This window comes from Lissotriton helveticus, chromosome 3_1, assembly GCF_964261635.1.
Source record: "Lissotriton helveticus chromosome 3_1, aLisHel1.1, whole genome shotgun sequence".
Classification (NCBI taxonomy): Eukaryota; Metazoa; Chordata; class Amphibia; order Caudata; family Salamandridae; genus Lissotriton; species Lissotriton helveticus.
Window position 1 is genome coordinate 230769657 of NC_136061.1, and position 12133 is coordinate 230781789.

Consider the following 12133-nt stretch of genomic DNA (forward strand, 5'->3'; position numbering starts at 1 on the left):
GTTCTGCACTCGGAGCAGAAAGCTAGTGATGCGGGCAGGAAAGACTATATTGCTGAATACAAATCCTTTAAACCCGTGCTTACGCCTGTCACAATTCCTTATGCATGCACCACCATTTTAGTATTTATTTCAACTCTTAGTAGCTTATTGTATGTTTTTTTGTATATCCATCATGATACATAGGGCACAAGTCCTAAAAAAAGAAGTGGGGGGACACTCCAAGTTAGGTGGTGTCACAGGAAGTGACATTACATGTGCAGCAGATCTATCACTTGCACATACTGCAATATTTAACAATTGAAGCTGCTCAGTACTTAAGCCTGTGACTTCAGGTCCCTGTATGGAGGAATTAACAGCCCAACTGTGGATGAAGTTTGGCGTACAACTACATTAGTCCAGCCATTAAGTGCTGTAAGCGAGGCACACTAAAACATGGCACCATGAACAAAAGCAGAGTTTGTGCGTTGAAAAAAAACTAAGAAAACACATGCTAGAAACTACAATAGTGATTATGAATGTACAGTTTGACAACCTCCTTTATACACAAAGCACAAAATAAATATGGATAAATACAGATAAAATGGCCAAAAGATACATATGGGTAAAAACAGATGGAAATGTTAAAAAAATATATACCATAAAACCGGGAGCCCTACTTCAGGTTTCTGTGCACTACACCTAGAGCCACTGGAATTAAGTCATTAACCCGATTCTGTGACATAATTCTACACATCTACCACATAGAACACAGAATTTTTTTTTAACAAACTTTATTGATGACTCCATTATCATATACAATACAATCAATCTTAAATAATACCTCTGGCAACATAAAATAAGAAGACTCGAAATAGGATTCGTCAAACACAAAGCCATGTACATTTCTGTTGAACAATGATAAACCTATAATAGAATACAGAATTTAACAACAATAATTTTGTTTAGCTCAAACTGACCAAAATAACAGAAATTGACCCCTGTTGCCACTCAGTGGAGTGCCCTATGCAAAGGCTGATCGGTCGGATTTCTGTTGCTTATTATTGTATTTGGATGAGGTAAAACCTTTGCCCATGCAGTGTCAACATGTAAAAAAGTTACAAAAGAATTATGAAATAGTATCACACAAATTGCTGCATTAGGTCGAATAATTTGCCTTTTCTTGCCGCATAATTTGGTTCTCCTCTGCCAGTGGCCCTGGTAATGACACATAATCAGATATCTCTTTAGGGGAAAGATGAGGGCATCAGGGTGTGAGTTGCGGAGAAGGGCGGAGGACCAGTCCAGGATATTATACCAATCACTTGTCTTTAACAACGAGTGAATAACTCTGAAATGTGCCTGAGCTTTGTTCTGTTACTACAGTCATGTTTCTAAACTGCCTTAGGAGTGTCACCATTAGTCTTTATATTAAGGCTTGTGATTTCCATGTCTGAGACCTTTAAAAAATATTTTAGTTGGCGACACGTGGACATGTGCAAAAACAACAATTAATGGATAGAATGCAGAACAATGTCATACATTCCCCCCAGTACAGAGATCTGGGCCTAAATCCATCGTTTTTTTGCCCACCATGCCCTTCCAGTTTGAACCCAGCCATATGCAAATCAGTCTTGACCCTGTGCATCATGAGAACAGTCCAGCCCGAACTGCCAAGCCAGGTCCTCCCTGGACTGGAAACAAGCATCCTAGGACCGGTTTCAGGGTTTCACCCCTCTTCAGCCAGGATAGCTTGATTACAGTGGCATGGAGAGCACGGGACTCACGTCTGAGCATACATGTCCCACTCTGGTGTTTTGCTGGACACGTGGACATGGAAATAAGCAGAGATGTATCATGATGAAAGGCCACACAGCTCACAGGTAGACTTGCATCTGAGGAGTGTATGGTCCCGAAGGTTAAAGAACTACACATATCTGAAAGAGACACGTTAGTGATAGATTCCTTACCATAGATTCCTTACCTTAGAATATCCCCAGGCTTCAGACTGCATTCGGAAAATTTTGCGTAGCAATATCCCTGCGCACCGGTAGGCGTCGTCCGCGGCTCCACGTCCGTCGTCGGCGTCGTTAACGCCGGAATGACATCGTCGGAATACTTAGACGCTGCCCTCGCGCGCTGACGTCAGTTTTTCTTTTTTCCGCGCCAGCTAGCGCAGATCCGGAGAAGCTCTACCCCTTAGTCACTTTTTGACTAAATTTTTTGATCTTTTTGATCGACTCTTTCTCGAGTCTCTCGACTCCTACGGTGCCGTTAGGGATGCCCGGTTTCAAACCTTGCTCCAGGTGCGACCGACTGATGTTGGCTACCGACCCCCATCGCCGGTGCCTTCAGTGTCTAGGCCTTGACCACGACGACCGCACCTGCCCCGACTGCCGTTCCCTGATGTCGAAGTCTAGGCGGGAGCGGTCCCGCAAGTGACTGGAGCTCCGGCAGTCGGCCCGTGCCGTTCCAGGTCCAAGTCTCACAGGAGGTCGAAGGACCGGTCGCGGGGTCGGAGTCCTCGTAGCTCCGGGAGTCGGCATCGGTCGTCGGGATCTTCCTCAGGTAAGAGGCATGAGAGGTCGGAGCGACGTCATCGTTCCTCCGACCCACCCCGACGCTCACACGACACGGCCGGGGGTTCGGGTGACACCACCCACGCGGTTCTGACGGAGTCGCAGGCGCCGCATCCTGCCCCACACCTCCAGGTCCCTGGGCACAATGCAACGCCGAAGGAGATCGAGCGGTACCTCATGGCCATGAGGTCCCTCCCTCCTCAGCCGGGTCCCGTGGCGCCGTCGGTCCCGGCGCCGCAGGCCCTCACTGGATCCACTTCCGGATCCGGGTCGTCGCCGGTCGACCTCACGACCTCGCCGGTGCCGGCCCAGCGGGTGTCACCCCCGGCGCCGCCTGTCGGTGCCATCCCCAATCCTCCCCTCGATTCGGTTCCAGCGCCGGAGCAGCGCCGCTGGGCGCCGCTCTCGACGTCCTTTGGAGATTTCTATTTCCACAAACCGGCTCCATCCGTTGACCCTAAACTTCAGGAGATGGGTGATGAGGCTGATTGGGAGGGGTCTATGGACCCTCTGGCGCAGGAGTGCCAGTCTCAACAGGACTGGACATATGAGCTTGGGGAGGCCAGAGGCATTGACACTTTGCCAGACACTGGATTTGTCTCCCGTGGCTAGGGAGGAGGGGGCTGCCAACAGTGTGGTGTTGACGCGGGCGGCCAAGGCCTTGGGCCTGACGCTCCCCGTCGCGGCCGTGAGGAATAACCTCCTCACCGAGGTCCTTAAAACCGCAAGCATGCTCCACTGAGCCTCTGCTGCCGTTTAATGAGGCCCTGTGTGACGTTCTTGTGGGCACAAGGTCCAAGCCCGCTACAGGTCAGCCTGTGGATAGGAACAAGGCCCGATGCTACCGCCCGGCCCTGGGCAACCCTTGCTTTTTGTCCACCCATCCCACCCCCGAGAGCCTGGTCATCCAGGCCTCCACTTCCCAGACCGCATTCCCGACGGCTCCACCCGATCGGGAATCCAAGAGGTACGAGCAATTCGGGAAGAAAGTGTTCTCGTCCCTGAGTTTGGGACTGCGGTCAGTCAATACCACATGCCTCTTGGGCCGCTACACCCACACCCTGTGGGACACGGTCGCGGACGTGCTGCCACAATGCCCGGAGGAGGTCCGGGCTAAACTCGCCCAAGCCCTTGCGGAGGCTCGAGATGCAGCGCGCTACTCCATCCGGTGTGGGCTGGATACCACAGACTCACTGGGCAGAGCGATGGCAAAGACGGTGGCGGTTCAACGCCACGCCTAGTTGAGGTCCGCCAACTTTTCGTCCGATGTCCAGGCCACCCTTCTGGACATGTCGTTTGATGGCCGTCGCCTATTTGGCGACAAGGCAGACCATGCGCTTGAGCGTTTTAAGGACTCCAGGGCTACGGCCAAGTCCTTGGGCCTCTCGGTCCCACGCCAGCAAACGGGTGCCTTTCTCTCCTTTCGTGGCCAAGGAAGGGGACCTCCCACACCTGCTGCCAGCCACGCACCACAGACTACTACACAGCGCGGTGGCGGCCGTGGAAATCGCCGTGGCGGCGGTTGGAGACAACGACGAGGCCACTCCATACCTTCCCCTGCAACACCTGCCGCAAAACCCTCCTAGTCCTTGCTTTCAGGCCCATGTGACGCCAGTGGGAGGCAGGGTCCGCCATCACCTCTTCCACTGGCGCACTGTCACGTCGGACAGGTGGGTGCTGCAAATCGTCCAAAGGGGCTACTCCCTCCCCTTCGAGGCGACCCCTCCAGCCATGCCACCGCAATACCACCGCGTGTCGGGGGATCACTTGACACTTCTGCAGGAGGAAGTTACGGCCCTCTTGGCCAAGGGGGCCATCGAGCACGTTCCTGGGCCAGAAGTAGGGTGTGGTTGTTACTCCCACTACTTTCTGGTACCCAAGAAGGGCAAAGGGGGCCTACGCCCTATCTTGGACCTACGGAACGTCAACGGCTTCCTCCGGAAGGAGAAGTTCAAGATGCTGACATTGGCTCAGGTGTTAGCTGCCCTAGACCCTGGAGACTGGATGGTAGTGTTGGACTTGCAGGACGCTTATTTTCACATCCCCGTCCTGCCGGCCCACCGGCGTTACCTGCGGTTCACGGTAGGCCACAAGCACTTTCAGTTTACCATGCTCCCCTTCGGCCTTACCAGCACCCCACGGGTGTTCACAAAGGTGATGGCGGTGGTCGCAGCTCATCTGCGCAGGTTGGGGGTTTCAGTCTTCCCCTACCTCAACGACTGGTTGTTGAAGGTGGGCTCACCCCAGACATCGTCAGCCACCTCCAGACTACGGCCGACCTCCTGTATCTGCTGGGGTTCTCCATCAATGTGCCGAAGTCACACCTGTGTCCCTCTCAGCAGCTCCTCTTCATCGGAGCAGTTCTAGACTCGGCGCAGTTTCGGGTTTATCCTCCCGAACAGCGGGTTGAGGATATTCAGGCTCTGATTACAATCTTTCAGCCTTTATCCTGAGTCTCGGTCAGGTTGATGCTGCGGCTTCTGGGGCTGATGACCTCCTGCATCCTTCTGGTGCATCATGCCCAGTGGCGGATGCGGGCTCTGCAGTGGGACCTGAAGTTTCAGTGGGCCCAGCATCAGGGCAACTTGTCCGACCATGTCTTGATCTCAGAGGGCACTGCAAGACAGTTGCAGTGGTGGCTCACGGACCGCGATTGGGTCAGCGGCAGATCCCTCTCCCTACCCCAACCGGAGCATGTAGTTGTGATGGACGCGTCCCTCCAGGGCTGGGGAGGCCACATGGGAGAGGCGGAGATCAGAGGCCTCTGGTCTCCGACGGAGTCCCAGCTCCACATCAACCTTCTGGAGCTGCGGGCGATCCGGCTTGCACTGAAGGCATTCCTCCCCTCTGTCCGGGGGAGTGTAGTGCAGGTGTTCACGGACAACACCACCGCCATGTGGTACTCCAACAAACAGAGAGGGGTGGGGTCCTGGACCCTGTGCCAGGAGGCTCTGCGCCTCTGGCAATGGCTGGAACATCAGGGCGTGACTCTGGTGGTTCAACACCTGGCAGGTTCCCTGAACGCAAGGGCGGACGAACTCAGCCGTCGGTGCATGATGGATCACGAATGGCGTTAGAACTCTGATGTGGCGCACGGCCTCTTTCAGCAGTGGGGAGAGCCTTGGTTAGATCTATTCGCCACAGAAGAGAACGCGCAATGTCATCAGTTCTGCGCGTTGGAATTTCCAAGGTGGCACTCGCTCGGAGACGCTTTTCGTCGCGAGTGGAGTTGCGGTCTATTGTATGCCTTTCTGCCTATACTACTTCTGCCCAGAGTGCTGAAGAAGATCAAGCGCGACCGGGCCCAGGTTATCCTTGTGGCTCCGGATTGGGCACAAAGGTATTGGTATCCAGAGCTACTCAGCATGTCTGTCGATCCCCCGATTCGTCTGCCTTTTCAGGAGAACCTTCTGTCGCAGCAGCAGGGGACGGTCCTCCACCCGAACCTGTCCAGTCTCCACCTACAAGCTTGGAGATTGAGTGGCGACAGTTGAGGCCATTTGACTTGCCTCCTGAAGTCTGTAATGTCATCCTGGCAGCCAGGCGTCCCTCCACAAAGTCGGTATACGCCTGCAGGTGGAAGAGATTTGTGGCATGGTGCACAGCAAAGGCTGTGAATCCTCTCTCTGCACCCCTTTCTGAGGTTCTCCTCTTCCTTCTTTCTCTTGCCTAGCAGGGCTCTGCTCTGGGCACTATCAAGGGCTACCTTTCTGCCCTTTCCGCCTTCTTAAGGCTACCTGATCAGCCATCTATGTTCAAGTCCCCAATTGTAAATAGGTTTTTGAAGGGCATCACACACATGTTCCCTCCTGTTCCATTCGTGATGCCTCAGTGGGACTTGAACCTTGTACTTACCTTTCTGATGTGTGCTCCCTTCGAGCCACTTTATAACTGTCCTCTCCGTCTTCTTACTCTAAAGACTGCTTTCCTGGTTGCCATCACCTCTGCCAGGAGAGTGAGTGAGCTCCAGGCTCTTTCTTCCAAACCTTCTTTCCTTTCTGTCCATCCAGACAAGGTTGTGTTGCGGACAAGACCCTCTTTCCTGCCCAAGGTAGTCACAGCCTTCCACATCGGGCAGTCCATCACCTTGCCCACCTTCTTTCCGCCTCCGCATCCCTCTAAAGAGGAAGAGCGGCTCCATTGTCTGGACCCAAAACGTGCGCTGTCATTCTATCTAGACCGCACACGCCAGTTCTGGGTGGATGACCAACTCTTTTTTGGTTACGTGGGCGCTAGGAAGGGACAGGTGGTGCACAAGCGGACTATCTCTCGGTGGATCATCTTGTGCATCCAGGCTTGTTACTCCTTGGCTAAGAAGGAACCCCCTGTTGGGCTGAGGGCTCATTCCACTCAGGCAAGGCGACTACGACTGCCTTAGGCCGAGAAGTGCCCTTGCAGGACATTTGTCAGGCAGCTACGTGGGCCTCGCTTCACACGTTTGCGAGACACTACTGCCTGGACAGCCAGGTCCGGAGGGATGGCTTCTTTGGCCGTTCCGTCCTCCAGGACTTTCTGGTGTGATTATTGGTTCGCAGACCCACCACCGGGGTTGGTATTGCTGGGGTATCTATTCTAAGGTAAGGAATCTATCACTAACGTGTCTCTTTCAGATGCACAGTTACTACTTGTGTAACGATATATCTGTAAGAGACATTAGTTAGTGATGGATTCCTTACCGACCCACCCATCCTCCCCGTTCTGCGAGCCGATATCTAGGGTTAAGGTCACCCCCTTTCAGGGCCCTAGTTTCATGGCACCAGTGTTGGTTCTATCATGGCTCTGCGTATCTGGCGCGGAAAAGCTGTGTATCAGAACTGACGTCAGCGCGCGAGGGCGGCGTCTAAGTACTCCGACGACGTTATTCCGGCGCTAACGACGCCGGACGCGGAGCCGCGGACGACGCCTGCCGGCGCGCAGGGGTATTGTTACGCAAAATTTTCCGGATCCAGTCTGACGCCTGGGGATATTCTAAGGTAAAGAATCTATGGTAAGGAATCTATCACTAACTAATGTCTCTTACAGATATATCGTTACACAAGTAGTAACTTGTGAATCTGTGCTCACTTTAGTAGTCCAATATAAGGTATCACCGGCCTCAACATAACAAGGAGCCTGAACAACAAGATGGACACTCCTGAGAGCAAAGAAAGAGCGAAACGGAATCTCAGCTGGGTGAGCCATAACACATACACAGATGCAGGAATGTTGCGCTGACTGCAAACAGGCATTGGCATCAGCAAAAACACAGAGTAGTGACACCAGTCTGCTTTGCAGTGAGCGCACACGTTGCAGATTCCCCGTAACATTTAGGACTCTTTCTTTAAGCCACAGACTGGTTAATCCTTATCGACCCACCAGCAGAAAGAAAATAATTGCTATCTGGTTTCTTTGCATCGAATCCACTAAGGGCTGCAAGGTTCGGGTATCATTCTGTCTATAGGTGGCCGTGGTCCCTTGGGATAAAAGGCATTCGTTAGCACAATGAGCTATCTCTGTGAAGTGTGGACTGCATTCCTGCACACCCTCTCTTCATAGCATGTAAGGAGGAGACACTAGGACACTTCCTATGAAACACAATGTCTGTGTCTCTGTGTCTGCTTGAGGGTCAGAGCCCAGAAGTAATACCATGCTCGATTCACACATTTAACCAACTAAACAGTGTCTCGTAGGTTCACAGATACTAAACGGCAAATAAAGGAAACTGAATATTATTATTTACTGTTTATTCATTAATGGATGGAGCACGAGGGCGGGACTGCCGAGTTGCAGATACACCCATCCAGAGATATCGGCTACGACCATTGATCACAGCGTCTACTGGTGGGTCCCCGCATGGGGCGTGGTGACCGGCAGTCCAAGTCAATCGCCCAGAAATGCGTGGTTTGGTTGGTGCACGCTTTATCATGCTTTGGATGAGCATGCACGGCAGGGTGGACGGCTTCCACCCAGGAAAATAAGTGGGGGGATGCCATCCACCAGCGTGGTACCCCGACTCGTGCCCTGATGATACATTAGGTCCTCTTTAACCCGTCTACAAAAAGGGTGTGGAGCAGCTCCCCTTATCCCAGGACTGTTGGAGATGTGAGGGGAACCTGAAGGCATCACACCCTGCGTGGCGGCCAGTTGGCCCGTGGTCAGCCGGTGACTAATGAGTTTTGCCACCCATGAGAAGATAAGGGCATTGATTTCTCCACAGTTGGTGGATGTAGCTCATGGGTACTCACAAACTTTCTCTTGGGGGCCAAATTTACAGTGTAGTTTGTGGCCGAGGGCAGCACCGGTGGGGTGGGGTCAGTGGGGAGGGGGTGGGGCTAGAGAAAAAAAACTGTGACCATGTGGTTGAACACAGGCCCCTACAGTGAACGCCTTCGTCCACTGATCCACCAGCCTCAGCATACACACACATATCTCTCGCTCTCTCTCTCTCTTCCCCTTTTCTCTCTCTCTCCCTCTCCCCCTTTTCTCTCACCCCCTTCTCTCTCTCCCTTTTCTCTCTCCCCCTTCTCTCATCCCCCTTCTCTCTTTCTCTCCCTCCCTCCGACTTCCTCCCTCTGTCTGTCACCGCACCCCAGCTTCCCGGGCACACACACACCCACACCGAGTACTTCACAGGTTATTAATAGACTATATACTTGTTAATGAAGCTTTGTTGTGAATCGCTAGGCCCCCAAAGAGCAGAGTGTCTCTGAGTCCGCGCTGCTGCGGCAGTGTTTGCTGACACTCTTTAAATTAAAAAAAACACAGGTACAATGGTCCGTGAGCCGCCAAGGAAGGCTTGCCGGGCTGCTGGTGACCCGGGGGCCATACTATGAGTACCCATGGTGTAGCCGTTTGGTGGTGAAGCAGAATCACAGTGCAGTGAGTCCTCAGTCCCACTGAGGTCTGAGAGCAGACTCAGAAGGAGGGCCAATCCTCTCCGTTAAGAGGGGGAAAAATTACAGATGTTCTCTGCCAAGAAAGAGAATAGTTTGGGGAGAGCGAGGACCTCATGCCACAGTGCCAATGCCAAAGTGGCAACGACCAGCATCAGGGCAGTGAGGCAGTACTATGGACTGATCCACAAAGTTGACTTGCATTTTTAGAAAAATACAAATCTTGTGATTTAGTTTACAAATTTTTGGCTATGAACAAAACCCAAGTGCATATGTGCTCTAAAAATTTAACTTGCATGTCTCCACCAAATTGAAGGGTTGTAGATATTCACAAACTGCTGGGGCTCTTCACAAAAGTAACTTACTTTTTTAGTACTTTACAAATGTGCATTTTTACTTTTACACTTTTGAGTAACTCTACATTCAAATTATTTATATATAATATTTTATACATATATATCATATATATATTTCTTATCAGCATCCCTCCAGCTTTCATTCACTATACACACATGTATATGTGTGTGTGTGTGTGTGTATATATATATATATATATATATATTCACTGAAAAAATCATAGGTTATAGACCATATATAGTTAGGAATTAGCATTTACAAAACCTTGAAAATTCACTGAAAAAACCATAGGTTATAGACCATATATAGTTAGGAATTAGCATTTACAAAACCTTGAAAATTCACTGCAAAAACCATAGGTTAGAGACCATATATAGTTAGCTGGACATTTTATTGACATAAAACCAATGAAATTCCATATATAGTTAGTTGCACTAACTATATATCGCGCACCCGCAATCCACTGCTGATGATGTCACATATTACATCATTCATGACATGGTCAGTGACATCACTGATGACATCACTGATGACATCTCAAATGACATCACTGATAACAACATCCAGTGATTTTTTGTTTCTATAAAGTTTAAATATGTCTTACATATTGAAGAATGAGTGGATGTGTAAGTGTCTGGACGAAGGATTTAGTAGGTGCATGACTGACTGTATGAGTGAGTGATTAAATGTGTCTCACTGAGTGCATGGGTTAGTGACTAAACTGTCTTAATTTGTGCATCATTATGTCTGTTGTTCTGTAAACTGCTGCATGTGTTGATCAGTAGCTATATGAGTAACTATATGGGTTATTGATTGATTGCCCAAGTATTTGTATGGGAGACTGAGTGTGTGTGTGGCTAGCTGGGAGGTGTGTGACTCTGTGCAGATCAATCTGTACTTGTATCAATGATTGTATAAGAAGGTAAGTATGTGTTAGTATATGTTTGAAAATGTAAGGTGCTCTATGTTTAACTGTATAGACAAGAAAATGGAAGTCTCATTGATTCTTTACAGGACTGACTAGGTGTGTGAGTAACTCCATGGATGAGTGGCAGACTGTGAGTGTCTGTATAGGTGTATGAGTGCATATGATAGTGTTGTAAAGATGAGTGATTGTATGTATGAATGATTGTATGGGTGAATGAGTGAAGGTGTGTGTAGACGTAGCAATCAGTGAGTGCGTATGTAGTAACTAGTATTGGTGTGTCAATGGTTTCAAAAATTATACTCTTTTTAACACTGGGTGAAACGGAGGTTATATTAAAATGTGAGGAGATGCATTGTATTGTCACATGAATGATATCATCAGTGATGTGGTCATTGATGTCAAATGAGATGTCATCAGTGATGTCATCAGTGATGTCATTTGAGATGTCATCAGTGATGTCATCAGTGATGTCACTGACCATGTCATGAATGATGTAATATGTGACATCATCAGCAGTGGATTGCGGGTGCGCGATATATAGTTAGTGCAACTAACTATATATGGAATTTCATTGGTTTTATGTCAATAAAATGTCCAGCTAACTATATATGGTCTCTAACCTATGGTTTTTGCAGTGAATTTTCAAGGTTTTGTAAATGCTAATTCCTAACTATATATGGTCTATAACCTATGGTTTTTTCAGTGAATTTTCAAGGTTTTGTAAATGCTAATTCCTAACTATATATGGTCTATAACCTATGGTTTTTTCAGTGAATTTCAATGGTTTTTTAATAGCAAATATCATAAGCTGTCGAATGTCAAGTACGTGGTAAGTAAAAACATTTTCGTGTTTATGCACACTGATCTGCTTTGAATGCTGCCCCCCACCCCTCATTTCTATTAGGAGTACTCTCTCTTTGCAGATAGTGAAGGGTAGTTAACGCAGCCCTTTGCCCCCTTTGTAATCCGTCGTGCCTGCTTCTCTCTCCATTTGATTGATTGTTCTCTTTGGTTCATTCTCTATTTACAAACAAGCACAGAGTCGCAATACTCTGTTTAGTCTTTGCAGATAGCGAAAAATCGTGTAAAAAAACAAAAGGAATCGAACAAAATCAGTAGGCCACTAATGGGATCTCTTTTTGACCTCGCTAAAATAGAAACATTAGGAACAACCTGTTGAAAATAGCAATGCGTATGTACATAAGCGGCGTTCATTTGTGTTCACAGTACCCCTTGTTGATTGTTTCAATCGAGCATTGAATTGTTCGAAGTTGGTTCTTTTAAGGATCTTCTCTGCCTGCAAACGAGGAAGAATAGGAATATTCTCTCTCCCTTTGCAGATAGTGAAGGGTAGGTAACGCAAGCCTTTAACACGTCGTACCTATTTCATTCCTCATTGATTGATTGATTGTCCGAACATT